At 35.1% G+C, this 15,634-nt stretch overlaps 1 protein-coding gene across 4 annotated transcripts in view; it reads right to left on the bottom strand.

The window, feature by feature from the left end:
* Positions 1-15,634, bottom strand: part of mybpc2a (myosin binding protein Ca) — a 66,744-nt gene that overhangs the window by 50,069 nt on the left and 1,041 nt on the right. The window lies entirely within an intron of this gene.

Genomic DNA, 15,634 nt, shown 5'->3' with positions numbered 1-15,634 from the left:
CCTTCAGTTCAAGGCTGATAAAATCAGAGCCACTAAATGTTGGATTCTCCTCTATTCGCCCTCCTTCACCCACCATCATGAGATCCTGCTTTTCTCAGTAAGAGGCTGTCAGTGCACTACTGGATCCACTATGACCCCCTAATCCCTCCCTGCTAACATGCTAATGCTAAACATAAGCCGCAGCTACAGATCTATCTTCGCCCTCATTATCGTTCGGCCTTCATGCTTTGGCCTAAATAACTTTACTCAGCAGTCATCTGTTTCCCTGTCTTCCAGGTATCTGTTAAATGGATAATATATCTTCCTTTCTGCTTAATGCAAATCCTCATTCTCAGCAGTTTTTATCCCGCTGCTTCTCTGTCCTACTTTAATCTGATTCCAGGCTTTTTTAAAGGGGAGAAAACAGCAGAAAGGAGAGCAAAACTCAACATAGATGAAATAAATTCTCTATAAACTATACTTAATAATGTGGAATGGTTGTTGACATTATTGTGCTCAGTTTCTGGTGACCTTATAAATATCAATACCAAACCAAAGTACAAATAATTCAACATGTATCCAACATTTAAAACCAGTTTTTCCTCTCCAAACTCATCTGTGGTATATATTTAAACAGATGGCTAATGCTAACTGTAAAGTAACACTAAAGTTAAGATTTAACAAAAGCTTAGTTAGCAGAAGGTATTTTACTGTATCTAAGAGTTTCTACATAAAAAATCACTTTAAATGGTTATAATTCCCATAAACCAACCAAATCAGTAACACAACACAGTATTTTTTATTAATCATCATTATTAATGCTAAAATATTTCACATTAAGATCTAACCAATTATCAAAGAAGAAAAATGAAAATAATAATTAATGTCTACTTATTATTAATGGACTAAACTCAAGAAAACAAAATAAAGAAAGTTTTTAGACCATGTAAAAAGCAAAATAAATGTTTAACACACTCATTGATGACTGGACTGGATTAAAGTCTAAAAATATTCCATTAAATTCACAAATGTCAAGAGGAATGTTATTTTTCTTATCTATTTGGGAGCCTTAACATTAATCGAAATAATACATTTGAGGGGAACAGGAAAGATCTAGTTTAGTTATCATTTTCACTCTTGAAATGTGTTAAAAATTGCTGTGGAAAATGTAATAAAATGTTATATTTTCATACAAACTAGCTTCAGAAGTTTGGTGTGAAATATTTCCACTGTTAACAATAATCAGAACAACACAGTTTAGATTAGTGCTGACAGTTTGGATTAGATAAATATGGTTAGCTTCCATTAGCTTCCATTAGCATCCGTTAGCTTCAGTTAGCTTTCTTTTGCTTTTAATTTCTTTAGCAATTAAATGACTCCATAAACAAACACCAGAGTCAAACTAGAGATAATTTTGATATGAATCATATAAACATCAATCAAAGAAGATGAGACAGTAGAACAGTTTATGTTTTAGGTATTGCTGCCGTTAGCTTCTGTTAGCTTAAACCTTCGTATCGGGTTTCTTTAGCAATTAATCTGTTGATTCCTAAAATAAGCGTCACCAGATTCAAACTAGAGATAATTTTGATATGAAAACATTTATAAAATATGTTGAAAAAGTAAAAGAAAAGTGTTTTAGGTAATGCAACGGTTAGCTTTTGTTAGCTTTTTACTGTATCGTTTCAGACACATAGTTTCTTTAGCAAATCAACTGTGGAGTTCTGCTGGATCCTACAAGAAATTATATTAACCTAAACCACATAAAACATCAAAGTATGTGAAAATGTAAAACTGTTTACATTTTAGTTGCCACCATTAGCTTCTGTTAGCGTCCGTTAGCTGTATGTGTGTCTGTTGTTTTTAAACTGAGAAACTTATTAAAGTTAAAGCTTTAATATTACATAAATTTTACATAAAAGCATACTTTATTTAGAACTAAAGGCTTTATGATTTAGTTTTTTTGTTCTGTGGCAGTACATTAAAAAACAAACAAACACAACTGTTAATAATTCAGAAAACAAGCTGATTAATATCACAGCGCTCTCTTCATCTCTGTCTCTCCTGCCGACTCGCGTTTGAAGGCTAACCTCGGTGGAACGAGCTGTGTTAATCTCTTCTGACATTTTCTTGTCTTCCTCTGCTTGTTTAAGCAGCTACACTGAAAAACAGTTCAACCAAACTAACATCTGACTCATAAAAATGATTTTCCTTCCTCACTGAACAAAGCTAAAAACGGCCATTTTAAATGTTTGTTTGTTAGGGAAACATTAATCATTCAAGCTAGTTTTTATTATTTTGATAACTTAAGCAGCATCAATTTTTATATATAAAAAAACACACATTGTTTTTTAGCCGAATAAACGCAGATGAGGCAGAAAATGACTTGAAAACCGAGCATTACCCGGTTATATTTCCAGTGCAGTCTAAGGTTAAAGGGATGCTGAATACATCAGACAATTTAAAAGTGTCTACAATTTTAAGCCGAGGCTTAAAGCTAACGTGTTAACTGCTGGAGGTTCTGGGACGAGCGCCTCCGCTTCACCAGAACCCAACACCGGGTCGTAGTAACATGGTCCCGTCTCTCGTGCTTTGTTAATACAACCTTTTGCCCTTCACAGTACAGCGCAGTCATGCCACTCAACAGCTGTGTCAATAAAACTGAGAGCTCCTGTTACCATGTGTGCTTTATAGTATAAATGTGTGAACAAATTCACATCTTACATTTTTCTGACGAAAGCGTAATTAGAAATACCTTTTCTGGACCGCCACACCGACTTGGAAATGAAGTAAGAAATTTTATTTAATTTTAACAGCTGTTAAAAGTTACATTTTTCTTCCACTTTATAATTATTCAACATGTTTTGTTGATGAATTATCACATGAAATTCCACTTAAATTTGTTTTTGTGGTATGGCAAAAGATGGAGAAGTGGAGCTCATTTGTCCTGTAATAACTTAAAATGTCCCAAGCTAATTTTTACTAATCCGACAAAATTTGCTAGTCTAAAAAATAAAACTTAAGTGTAAAAATACAATGTTGGATAACTGTATTGCTCCAGATTAGACTCCTATTTTACTTGAAACCCATGAATCCCACGTAGGGCTAAAAAACTTATCATGATACTATCGTTTCATATCTGTCAACAGATAAATATTGATTTGTTTTTTTGTTTTAAACATCTGAAGTACAGACAAACTGGTGGTGTGACCTTTCCTCTTTTATCCAGATTGTTTTTTTAAGCAGTTATGAGGCACAGAGGAGAAACCTTAAACTGCTGCTGCTGTGCAAGTTACTTAACAGGTTGTTGCTAGGCAACCAAAGAATGACTGAGTTGTTAGGCAACCAAAGAACGACTGAGTTGCTAGGCAACCAAAGAGTGAGTGAGCCAGTTGATTCCACCACCATTTCTTTCAGCCAGCAGTGAAAAGTTGAGCAGCAATATTTTATTAAACATATTATTCATTTATATTGATCATGCATCTATTGCATATATATATATTATTGATTTTCTTTGTGCCACTATGAAAGCAGCTCACTCTCTCATCTCTCATCCAGATCACCTTCATCCAAACTGCTTCCACTATCCTGAACTGAAACCAAGTGCAAAATTCAAATATATGTCTAGATATAGACTTGCAGAATGCTGGTTATTCATAAAACTGAGCATTTCTGGATGAACATCAGTGGTATTTACTGGCTGGAGGGCATTTTATTATGACCCAAACAGAGCTGTATTTCTTGCAAAAAGAAGAGTAAAACAGATAAATTCACTTAAAAAAAACATCAAAGAATAAATTTATCCAGCATCGCAGTTACAAACCATAAAATCTGTCACATTCTAAATTAGGTCACCTTTAAATGAGATCACGTTGCAAAGGAAGGAGAAAATTAGATCTCTAAACCTTCATCCAAGAACCAAAAGCATGCAGAAAATTCCTCTCTGCTGGTAATTAAAGATCTCAAAAAGCAGGTTATTCTGCAGGAAATAAGCGCGCTCAGTTTGCAACGGGAGGATTTGAGCTAGGGGAGGTCTGTGTAAATTTGGTTGACCTACTTTTTGTTTCTGGCTGCTGTGCTTCAGCCTTTAATATTTAAGAAGATCCTTTCTCCTAATGAACCTTTCTCAGAATCTGCGTAAGGTGAGCACGCCTTACAAAACAAGGCTGTTTGTCTTTTCATGTGTGGATTAAACTGTTCTTAATTACTTTATGAGAGATAATTATAGTCAATTAGAAAAAAAAATAAGCTATTCTGCGAAGCTTTTAAAGGGTTCAGAGGTGAAAACGTGCATCAGAAGGAAAATGTTTCACCATTTTAGTAATGATAAATGACTAAATAAAGTTTAAAAACATTGTTGGTTTTATTTTAAAGCAGGTTTTGACCTACTTTTGGATTTTTAAAAGTATTTGCTCTGTTCCAGTTTAAATAAAAGGCACTAAGGAAGTTTTAAAATGCAGTTTTCAAGAATTTGATTTCATTATTTAAAAGAAAAGTTCTCTATATTTATAGACCAGACTTAAAATGCAGATTGACCGATCGTAAGTTATCTGTGAGTAACTTTAATTTTTTATTTTTTTGCCATCAAAATCCGTTTTTCTGGTGAAATTTTAAAGATATTTGCAAAGATTTTTTGCAATATTTTTTCCTCATTGAAACCAGGCCAAACTCTAAACATAAAAAAATACAAAACAATAAATATTTTTTTCAAATTAATCTCTAAAGAACATAAAAAGCTTGATTTTTGTTACAGATCATGGACTGTTACTACTTACCAGTGCAGTACAAGTAAGGTCGCTTAAAATGTTTGGGTTTTTTTTTTACCAGTTTTGCTAAAACAAATTTACACTAAATTCATAACTATGCATTAATGTTAAAATATGTGAGGATCTGTGGATTTTCTATTAATTCAAACAATTGTGAAAAACTGGGAGTGAAATTGCAAGAAACAAAAAATTTAAATCTCAAAATCAGTTCCTCTTAAAATTAATTAATACTCAATAATTTTTCAATTTGATCGATCCCGCATGATTTCAAATGTTTTTGAGATTTTTTTTTAAGATCAAACTCAGATTTTGTGTTGCTCATGTTTTTATATTTTCACAAAATTTTGCAGTATTTGGCTTTATGTATGACAGCAAATATGACTTTTTGTTACTCGCCACATTTATCACGGACTATAACTTAACATCAAGAAAATGTGAGGCTGCTGTTTAGTAGAAATAAGAGATACTGCCCCCTGCAGGTGAGAGTTTGCAGAAAATGTGGATATTTATTGATTTTGCGTGAATAAATAAGCAAACTTTCAGAATGACCTAGTCAAAACCCAGACTTTCATCTGACTGAGCTGCTATGGAATGACAGTGGTGGAAAATCTTTTATTTTTTGTTGAATTAAAACAACTGTGCAAAGAGTGGGACAGTTACTAAACAGAAAAGATAATAAACATGTAACTTCATGACTTTTCTTTATTGCTTTGTAATATTTAGCTGGTATGATATGTTTAATCACATTTAAAGGTGCACACAGTCCTGCGTTATGCAGTTTGTGCTTTAGACTTCCAACCATGCAGAGGGAACATAGCAGACATGTTTATCAGTGATGATGGAATGAATTATGACTTATTTGAATGCCTCTTGTGAAGTCTTCATCTTTTGTCGGAAAGAAATGCTAAATTTGATTACGAAGCTCCAAAATATTCTGAAAATTTAACTAAATGGTTGAAATATTGCATTGTTCAGGCTTTAAACGGCACGTTAAGCTGCAGTCCTGTCCTGCTTTCCGTTTGTCTCCCACTGTCGACACATTGTTCTCTAATTAGGCCAAGGCTTCTCTGAGGAAGATTTAGGAAACAGAAATCAATTCTGGGTGTGGATCCTCTGCTCGGCCCGTGTTCAAAGTCTTCGGTAATGGCGAATCTGTTGAATTTTTAGTCTGTCTTCTCGGGAGCGCGTGGCGCAGTTGCTTGGCTCTGCATCTGTCTGCAATTCATCACGCAGTGGGTGCATACCTGCGAGAACTCGATGAAGGCCAGGGTATGAGGTAACGCAACACTGAGCCAGTTGTGGTACGTTTCTTTTTTTTTTTTTTTTTGGTGGGGTGATTAGGGTGGAGTGTGAGAGGACATGATGTTTGCTTCCCTTTTTTCTGCAGCCCATCTGGAGGGTTTAGCCTTTCACTCAACAACTGTCGCTCTGCAGAAAGAAAAGATGGACCTTCGATGCCCAGAATTCCTCAAGCCACTGCCTGAAATCCAACGCCTCAGTACAACACCCCAGAGATGTTTTCAAACTATCTTCCCATGTCCAAAGAGCTCGATTCAGCAACCAGCGATTGCCCCTTCAAGGCCTTCGCCGCCGACTGTAAGCCCAGAGGGGAACGGGTTCATTTAATTTATTCAGGCCAGATCACTGAGTTTCTTCCCAGCTCTAAATGTAGATAAAGACACTGGAGTCCCCAGGCCTGTCGTAATAATCAATAAATCAATCACATGATCAATTAAAACAAGCTCAATACTTTATCGTTTTTCTTTCTTTCTTCCTGCTCTTTAGTTTGGATATTTAAAATATCTTACAGTTCCATTGTTAAATGTTAATTAGCATTTATAGTTTATTGATCTTTGAGGACGTGTTCCATTATATTACTTTAAAATGGGGTCAAAACAATATTATCGTTTATCGCAATAACTTATAGGACAATTTATCATCCAGCAAAATGTGTTATTGTGGCAGACATAGGTAACTCCTCTCTCGTTTTTTAAAAAATACATTGTGAATCTCATTTATACTGGCCAAACATAATGAAAGTGACTGGAGTTCAGCACTGGACTGGTTCGACTCTCTAAAGAACAGAAACTTCTTTGTGTGAATAGATAACAGAAGTTACATATGGGGTACCCAAAGGGTCAAGGTTCAGGGCAGTTATTCAAAACTGTGGTTTATGTACTGTTCGGACTTCATAAGGAAAAAAGTACAACCTCGTTCACTTTTTAAAATGATCTGACATTTACAGGAGATGTGCTATGTAAAAATTACGTCTTGCCCTTTTTATACATCTATTTGGGTCTCAACTGCTTCTAAAAACTGCCTAAGTGCTTAAAAAAACACCCAGTGGTTTTAAGTTAATGTTCTGGAAAATTAGCCATTTCAAAACCCTTCTAAATGTAACGTCACAAATCAGCAGTCACTTCCCGGTTACCTAGCAACCCCAGCAGAGTTCCGCCTGTTACCTGGCAACCAAAGCAGAGCTCCAGCACGTTTGGCCAGCTGGTTTTACCTCTGTATGCATTGTAAAATGGTTGCTGGAAAAGACAAATGTCAGGAACTCAGAAACCACTTTATGCATTCTTGATGGTTGTGTAGGAGGCGCTACTTTGGCTTTTCAGATGTACGGGTCTATAAATACGCATTTGTTTGCATCTATTTTCACGTTGGGGGTGTGGCCAGCAGGAGTTTATTAGGATTTAAAGCAACAAGAGGCCCTAAAAAAGCTCATTCTGAACTGACCACACTAAAATCTGATTATCTAAAATCAGATTTTGTGCCAAAAATTAAATTATCATGTCTTGTGTAGCCTATATATCTATCAAGGAAGCACAATAGATCACTTTTAATATCTACATGCTGCCGCTAGCTCAGGTAATAACAAGAAATCAGATTAGCTACCGTAACTAAGCAGATGATACACAGCTCTACATTATGATGTCACCAGGTGACTCCAAGCCCATCCAATCACTGAACAGATGCTGAGCAGACAAATGTGTGGATGTGCCAAAACTTTCTCCAATTGAACAAAAACAAAAGTGAAGTTATTATCTTTGGACCTAAAGAGGAGCGCTGTAGGGTCAATGCACAGTGCCAGTTATTACAGCCAGAAACTAAAGATCAGGCCTGAAATCTGGGTGTTGTGATGACCTCTGACCCAAACCTTCAGAGTCACATAAAGACAGTTACAAAGTCGGTCTTCTGTCACCTGAAGAACGGTTCTAGCGTTAAAGGACTATAATTCATGTTAGTGTTAAAAACCTTTACCAGCTGCATTTAGTTGTCAAATTCACTTCCAGTTCAGAGAATACCGAGTAAGTAATAAGGCTACGGTTTCTTGTAAATGCACACCAGCGAGGACAGCAGCTTTCATTTGTTCACGTAGCTCCACTTAGTCGACCAGTTTGTCTGTCATCAGTCTGCCTGAGTCTGCATGAAAAGTAGAGGTCATGTTAACCGCTCCAGCTGCCAGGGCTTTATTTATCAAGACATACTGAGAATATTCTTTATGTCTCCTCACTTCTAGGGCAGAATTTTGGATCCAACACAGACACTGGGCATGAAGGCCGTTTTCACGCCTGATGGTGCTGTAGACTCGGTTCAATTGGGGGTTGAAATTACATTTCGATACATTTTCAGCAGCTGCCCATCACTTTTATATTGCATTAAGGCAAACAAACCAAACAGTTTGAAAAAGCTGTTCCTCTCCACACCCGTGGGGGCACTGTACCAAGAAATACTGATGGAAACAACAAAAACCTCTGAAGAAGACAATGAACGCAATTTCCTTCTTCACAAAATGTTAACAAAAATATAGTGTCGTCAGATTTTAGCGGTTGTAGGATTTTTCTTTTGTCTTTGGTAAAACACCATTAGCCATTTCTCCTGCTAATGCTAGCCTCCTGCATTTGTTTTGGTTGTATTTATGCTAATGCTAGCCTCCCCTGTTTGTTTTGGTTGTATTTATGCTAATGCCTGCCTCCTGCATTTGTTTTGGTTGTATTTACCCAGAATGCCCTGCTCTGTAGTCTACTTCCTGCTTTCGGAGCGGTTCACATATGCATCTGAATGCATATGTGAACTTGGCGTTCACATATGCATTCAAAGAGTTCACTTCAACCAAACACAGACTGAGGTTTGTAGGCGGATCAGAGTTCAATTAAAGTGAACTAAAACTAAACAGGGCTGATGTCTAACTGTACAGATTATAACAACCAACCATTTAAAGAAAATTAGCATCAGTCTGAGTCAGGCTCTTTATATTTATCTTCTCCAGGAATGAAGCGTCTTCTGCCAGACTTGTGGAGTGGGTGACTCATCTCATTGCCTCTCTGAAAATATGTCTACAAATGTTATTTAACACTCAAGCAGCTCCATATGATTACACCTCCACCTCCGTGCTTTATGACAGAGGATCATTCTCACTTGTAGGCTCCTTCATAGCCAGATTATGCAGATTGGCTCCCCATCAGTGGAATTACTTTAGAAATATGATCCCTTTGGAAGTAACTGAGCTTTGTTTATTTTTAAGTCTGGGAAGAAACAGAATGCAGACATGAAGGCCGAACTAGTCCAGTTTATATTCAAACTCGGATTTCTACATTTTAATTTAAAAAATCTAAATAAATTGGAAGTATATCACACTGCTAAATTTCCAGCAGTTTGATTACTAAACAAAGACAGAAAGATACCAATTTCAGGATAATTGTCTACCACTTCAAACTGTCCATGAATTTAGCAACAGAGCTACACAAAGGCCTGTAATATTGGTTCAATTGATTATCGAGGTATGAAAGCTCATTTTGACATTTTAGTAAATTTTATTGTTTTAAATTATAGTTTTTGTCACAATACAAATTCAGCATTGTTCTGGATTAAAACCAGGCTTTTAAATTCCTGCGTGCAGTGCCAGTTTGTTAGGATTTCTCCTGATTTCCTCCTCTTCACTGAATAAAGAACCATATAAACATTTATTATTAAAACATAAAACATGACAATACTTTGCTCTCACTGCTTTTGTCTCGCCTGCCCATTGAGTTATGAATTGTGTGCCATATTTGCAGTGGTGGGAATACTTCTGCTAATCTGCTAATGCGCTAATAGCTGAGCTAATTTTTCATTTAGCACTTTGGCACTTTTGTCAATTGTGAAAAAGTTTAGCACACTTAGCTTCTTCTAAATACATTTTTCCAAATGAGTTCCAAAATGCTAACTTATTTGGTTGTTTTGTAAACTTTTAGTTGAATAAACTTCAAAATCTGTGCTGAAGTTTTGGTAATTAACTGCTATCGACGTTTGTATTCATGCCCTTATTTTGAGCATGAATATTATTCATTCTCTTTTTTAAAAGAAGAAATTTAAAACTTGAATTGAAGAGGTGGCAAATATACAATGAAGTATGCAGAAAAAAAAATACAAAATTCACATATATGAATTGTTTTGAGAGTCTTATTGTTGGTACTCCTCACATTATTATATACCCACAAAGTATCGCTGTACCTATACAGTAAACTGTTTTAAACCTATGGATGTTCTCCATGCTTTCTGACCGAAGCCTTACTGTAGTTAATTAGGCTAAATGGCACCAAAGTTAAAGGTGTGTTCCAAAGAATCACTTCCTGATTCGCAACTGCAGGTGTTCAGTAACAAATTTGACCATTTCAATGAGTATCAACACAGTTGAATGAGCCTCCTGCACAATCAATAAGAATGAAGTAAGTGGTTTCTGGATGGTAAGTCAAAAACAAAACAGTTTTTCTTTTCCAGCACTTTGCGAATTAGAAAACCAGCTGACGAAACATATTGGAACTCTTCTTCGGTTGCTAGGTAACGGGCGGAATTCGGCTGAGGTTGCTATGCAACGGGCGGAATTCGGCTGAGGTTGCTATGCAACGGGCGGAATTCGGCTGAGGTTGCTATGTAACGGGCGGAATTCGGCTGGGGTTGCTAGGTAACGGGTAGTGCCTGATGATTTGTGATGTTATATTCTGGAGGTTTGTGAAACGTCTCATTTCCCAGACTCTATAAAACATTATCTTATTGCCAAAAACCATCTGGGTGTTTCTGTTTTTAAAAGCAGTTGAGACCCAAATGGAAGCTCAAAAACATGCAAAATGTGAATTTGATCCACAGTTTTCTGCTGATTCTGCCTGTTTGATGTACTTGTCATATTCCTTAATTAGTCCAGCTGAGTAAAGTCCATCGTCTACTATATGATGATGATATATATCAACGGTTCTGCGGCCGCTGCCCTTACATTTGGGAACTATTCTTATTGCTGTTTATTGGGATGCGTGCTCCGTTGGGTCTCGGGAAGCTTTTCCCCGCTGAGAGCAAGACGCCGCGGGAGGAGTCGCATTAAAGTGACCAGCTGATCGACAGGGACAGAGGGGGCTTCGAAGCTAAGACAGTGCGATTGAGTTCAAGAAGGGGGCAGCAATGTGAGGATGGGTGGATAGGAAGGAAAAAAGAGGAGCCTGATAATGTGGTGTTGGGAATATAATATGAATGATGTCAGGATGACTCATTTGTAGGATATAATAAAATGCAGGGATGAAATTACTGCATGATAGGGAAATAGAAATGGAAAAGGCTTAGAGGTCTCTGCAGTGAAGACATATCAAATCGACACATTTCATCAAGCATCAACGCTCACATGCATCTCTAAATATGGACTCCAATATTTCAGGAAAACACCTTCTTTGGTTTGTCCAAACTTTTTGTCACATGGGCCAAAATGTAGAACATAAAAATAATTAAAATCAAGATCAAATCAAATTGTTTTGTAGGAATGGGATGTTATTCATTAAGTCTGTTGCAATAATCAATTATTAAATCAATCACATGATAAATTAAAATGTTTAATTGTTTTTGACAGAATTTTGTTTACAGACTAAATAATCCAGTTTATTTATGGTTTCATTTGTTTGTGTTTTTATTTCTTTTTTATTTATTGTTTTTGGTTGTTTTAATTGTTTATTTAAAATGTCTTCCAGTTTGATGTTCTGTACAAAATAAAAAAAATATAGTTTTCTGATTCTTTTGGGCTTTATTGAGCAAATTTATTCTCAGTTATAAGAACAGGATTTTTCACTTTCTTTCAAATCCCTTGCTATCATTTAGCCGAGTTTAATACATTTTAAAAATGCAGATTTTGGTGCAACAAAATTGACATTTCACTAAAAGTCTCTAGATTGATGTGGTTCAACTTACTATGAAAGCTTGGCTATAGAAGATGAATACTTTGTGTTTATTAAACGACGGAGTATTAGGGCCATGCTAAGAAAATTACAAAAAATAAAAATATGAAGTTGTAATAGTTATAATATTATGAGAATAAACTTTTAAGAGTATAAAGTCATAATATTTTGAGTATAAATGATGCACAAGTATGACTTTATTCTGGAAATATTTTGATGTTCTGAAAATATGAATATTTTCGTATTATTTCAGTTTTATACTCGTGCAAGTTTATTCTTGTGATTTTTTTTATTTTAATCTTGCAATTTTATTATAATCTTCTTTGTCTGGACCTAGTATTCCATTGTAATATTAACATTTTCATTGTAAGAAAGTTTTGTTGCTAATAATTTTACCTGATTCTAAATAAAAAGTCTCCATCTGCATCAACCATCTGTCCAAGTCTGTATCAGTCTTGAACTGCAGCTGAAGGGCTGCAGAACTTCAGTCCAGCGATCGCAAATGGACCTCAGACCGCGCTTTGGGCACGACTTGTTTACCCTCGTTAACTTTGTCAAAGCTGGAACATCTAAAACCATTAAATCCCAGTTTTCTTTACATAATGAGTGAGACGGTGAAAATGGTGCAGATGGATTCCAGCCGGATAGACAGTGTAACGGACAGAAAGCAGGCCGGGTCAGACGGATAAAGTGTCGGCGGAACGAAGACGTGATGCAGCGTAGTCGCACCCGACTTGGCGGAGGGCAGTCTGACAAATCATCTCCCTGCTTAAATACTCTGGATGACCCAACAGACACATAAAAAATAACAATTAACCTGTTAGATGGCTTTCATTATAAAAATCAGATTTAAAAAAAAAAGAAAAAAAAAGGATTTTGTTGTTTTTTGAGTTTTCATAAATATGTTTCAATATGAAATTATTTTATGTTATTGTATATAAAATATTTTTATGTAAAATAAATATATACGGCTGAAAATCGTATTCAAATTCAAATCAAATTTGATCCCAAAGCGAAACTAAATAATATCACAATATAAGCATTTCATTTATGTCAATATTGCTAATTATTGATTAGTTTTTGCTTTAACTATCTGAAATACTCCCAAACTGTTGACATGACCGTTCCTGTTTTATCCACAGTTTTCACTCCATGTCATTTTTTATTTTTAGCAGTTATGAGGGACAGTGGTGGAACTTTAAACTGCTGCTGGGCCAGTTACTCAACAGACTGTTGCTAGGTAACCAAAGAGTGAGCAAGTTGCTAGGTAACCAAAGAGTGAGCGAGTTGCTAGGTAACCAAAGAGTGAGTTAGTGTATTCCACCAACTTTTCTTAGCGGCTAAAATTCAATTTGACTTATTATCTATTGGTATTTATCATGCGTCTATCGGGATATATATTATTGATTTATTGTCTAGACCTAATAAAACATAATGTATTTTTAATTTCTACAAGTATTGCAAAAAAAAAAAAAAAAAAGTTATGTAAACTTGATCACTGAAATAGTTTTACCCACTTACTAATTTTTGATTCATTTGGTACAGTGGATATCTTACTCTAAGGTTTTCCAAGTTGTAATAGTTTGTGACCCTGTGGGGGCGATTTATATGCACATTTCCTTTACAATAGCATTCAAAGTCTGAACTATAGGGTTCAATCTCTAAGCTTGGGTAAAAAGAAAACTAGAAATTGTCAGCATTTGTGCATTTATGGAGTTTGAAATAGAGCTTTTGTAATTATCTCTCCACCAATGACAGATAAAAACACCACGGCCTCAGCAGGGTTGAATTTTAGGAATGGTGTCTTGTGGTTGGTTAATGTTTCACTGCAATTGGAGGTTACACCGCAATTTTTGTAAGGTGATACATTACTGGAATAAACTGCAAATTTATGGTGTGATTAAGAGCTTATCGTTAATGCTGATGCAACGGTGTCTGCTGAATGTTATTTAAGTTTTTATTCTTAATAGCAAGAGTGTCCCTTTGGCTATTTGTGGCCTTTGGACCGACTGCCCCCCAACTACAGTTCAAGATACAAATTTGGCCTGGTGGTTGATACAGATGGAGATTTTTTATTTTTAATCAAGGTGAAGTTGTTACCAAAATAATTTTCTTACAATGGAAAATTGCAAGTTCAAAACAAAGTATTGATATTTTTACAAAAAAGCTTTTATAATAAATAGAACCACCTCAATTAAGAGACTTTTACTGAAAAGTCGACTTTGTTGAACACAAATAAGCTTTTATTTAGTTTATTAGACTTGGCTGAATATAGTGGACATTTTGAAACAAAGTGACCGAAACCCTGTTCTTAAAACTGTTAAATCGAGCACAAATGAATTTGAAAACTAGACGTGCAAAATACGTTTAATTTTTGTATCTACAATGAATAACATTCTTTTTCAACAAAAACACTAAACAACAAAAACTGACCACTTTATTTGCTTGCTTTTAGATTTTTTTTTCTTTATTTGACTACTTTTGACAATTTCAGGCCACGTGGCAAAAGTTAGACATCTCTGCTCTTTGTAATATTTACATTAAGCAGTTTTGAAATTATTATTTAATTTAATGTATTAAGGAAATAAAGCAATACCAATTGACTTATGCCAATCTGAAAATACAATCCTGCTGTGTTTCATTAACAAACCACATTTTAGTTTAATTTCACAAGCCAGACTTCAAATCACTTAAATAGAACCTGTTTGACAGCATGGAGTAGGCAGAATTATCCTAAAACCAACACATAATGAACCTGACCTAAAACAGGCTTGAAAAATCTCAAATGTTCCCCAATTAAAACAATGTTTTAAAGCAAAGTCAACCAAAACTGTTGCAAAAGTCTTATTTGCAGATACTTCAAATGGCTATTAACTAATAGCTTAAGGGAACTATAACATTTTTACAATATCAGTTTGACTGAAGACTGACTGACCCAGGTTTCATTGATCGGTGCCAAATCAAAAACTATTTTGAAAATGTAGAAAATTTTACGTTTCAGGTGTTTCAGAGCTAAAATAATTTAAATATGCTGATGTTGTTTGATTAAAATATTGAATGTTTTGTTTATTAATGTTCAGATTCAAATAAATAAAAAAACTCAAAATTAAACAGTTCAGACAGCTGTTTAAATTATGGAGAAAATTCAGTGATTTACAGCTTTAACTTCAAATTTTCTCTGTTGTTAAAAGACAGTTAAAATCTACTATTACTCCCTGAGCAGAAAAAGAAAACATGCATTTCTATCTTAAGACAAATTAGCTCAGAGTTGATCAGATGGATGAATTTTAAATGTTTTTGTTTAGTCTACATTTGAGCAAAATGCATAGACTAGAAAAAAAGAACAAACTTTCAACAATTCTTGTGTGCTATAAAATGAAAATTTACTGCTAAAACTGAACCTAACGGTGGTATTTAGACTTTGAAATATGGTTGGAGAAAATCTGCTGTGAAATCTGGACTAGACCCTTGAAATATTGAGTCTGAAAAGGTTTTAATCCAATTGTTTTTACTCTAAAACTTCACAGATTGTTGCCCAGTCATATTTCTACTTTCTTCTTCTTAATGAGCTTTAACTGCAGGTGATTATTCTCTCTCAAACTGCAAGTTTGTCACAATAAAAACCAAAAGTGCATCTGTTACACAGTTACCAGCAAATATCTTTACATTTAATCCTAAAGAATTAGAAATATT

The sequence above is a fragment of the Poecilia formosa genome, unplaced genomic scaffold (assembly GCF_000485575.1).
Source record: "Poecilia formosa unplaced genomic scaffold, Poecilia_formosa-5.1.2 Scaffold134, whole genome shotgun sequence".
Taxonomy (NCBI): domain Eukaryota; kingdom Metazoa; phylum Chordata; class Actinopteri; order Cyprinodontiformes; family Poeciliidae; genus Poecilia; species Poecilia formosa.
This window is presented reverse-complemented; position numbering and strand designations above follow the sequence as displayed.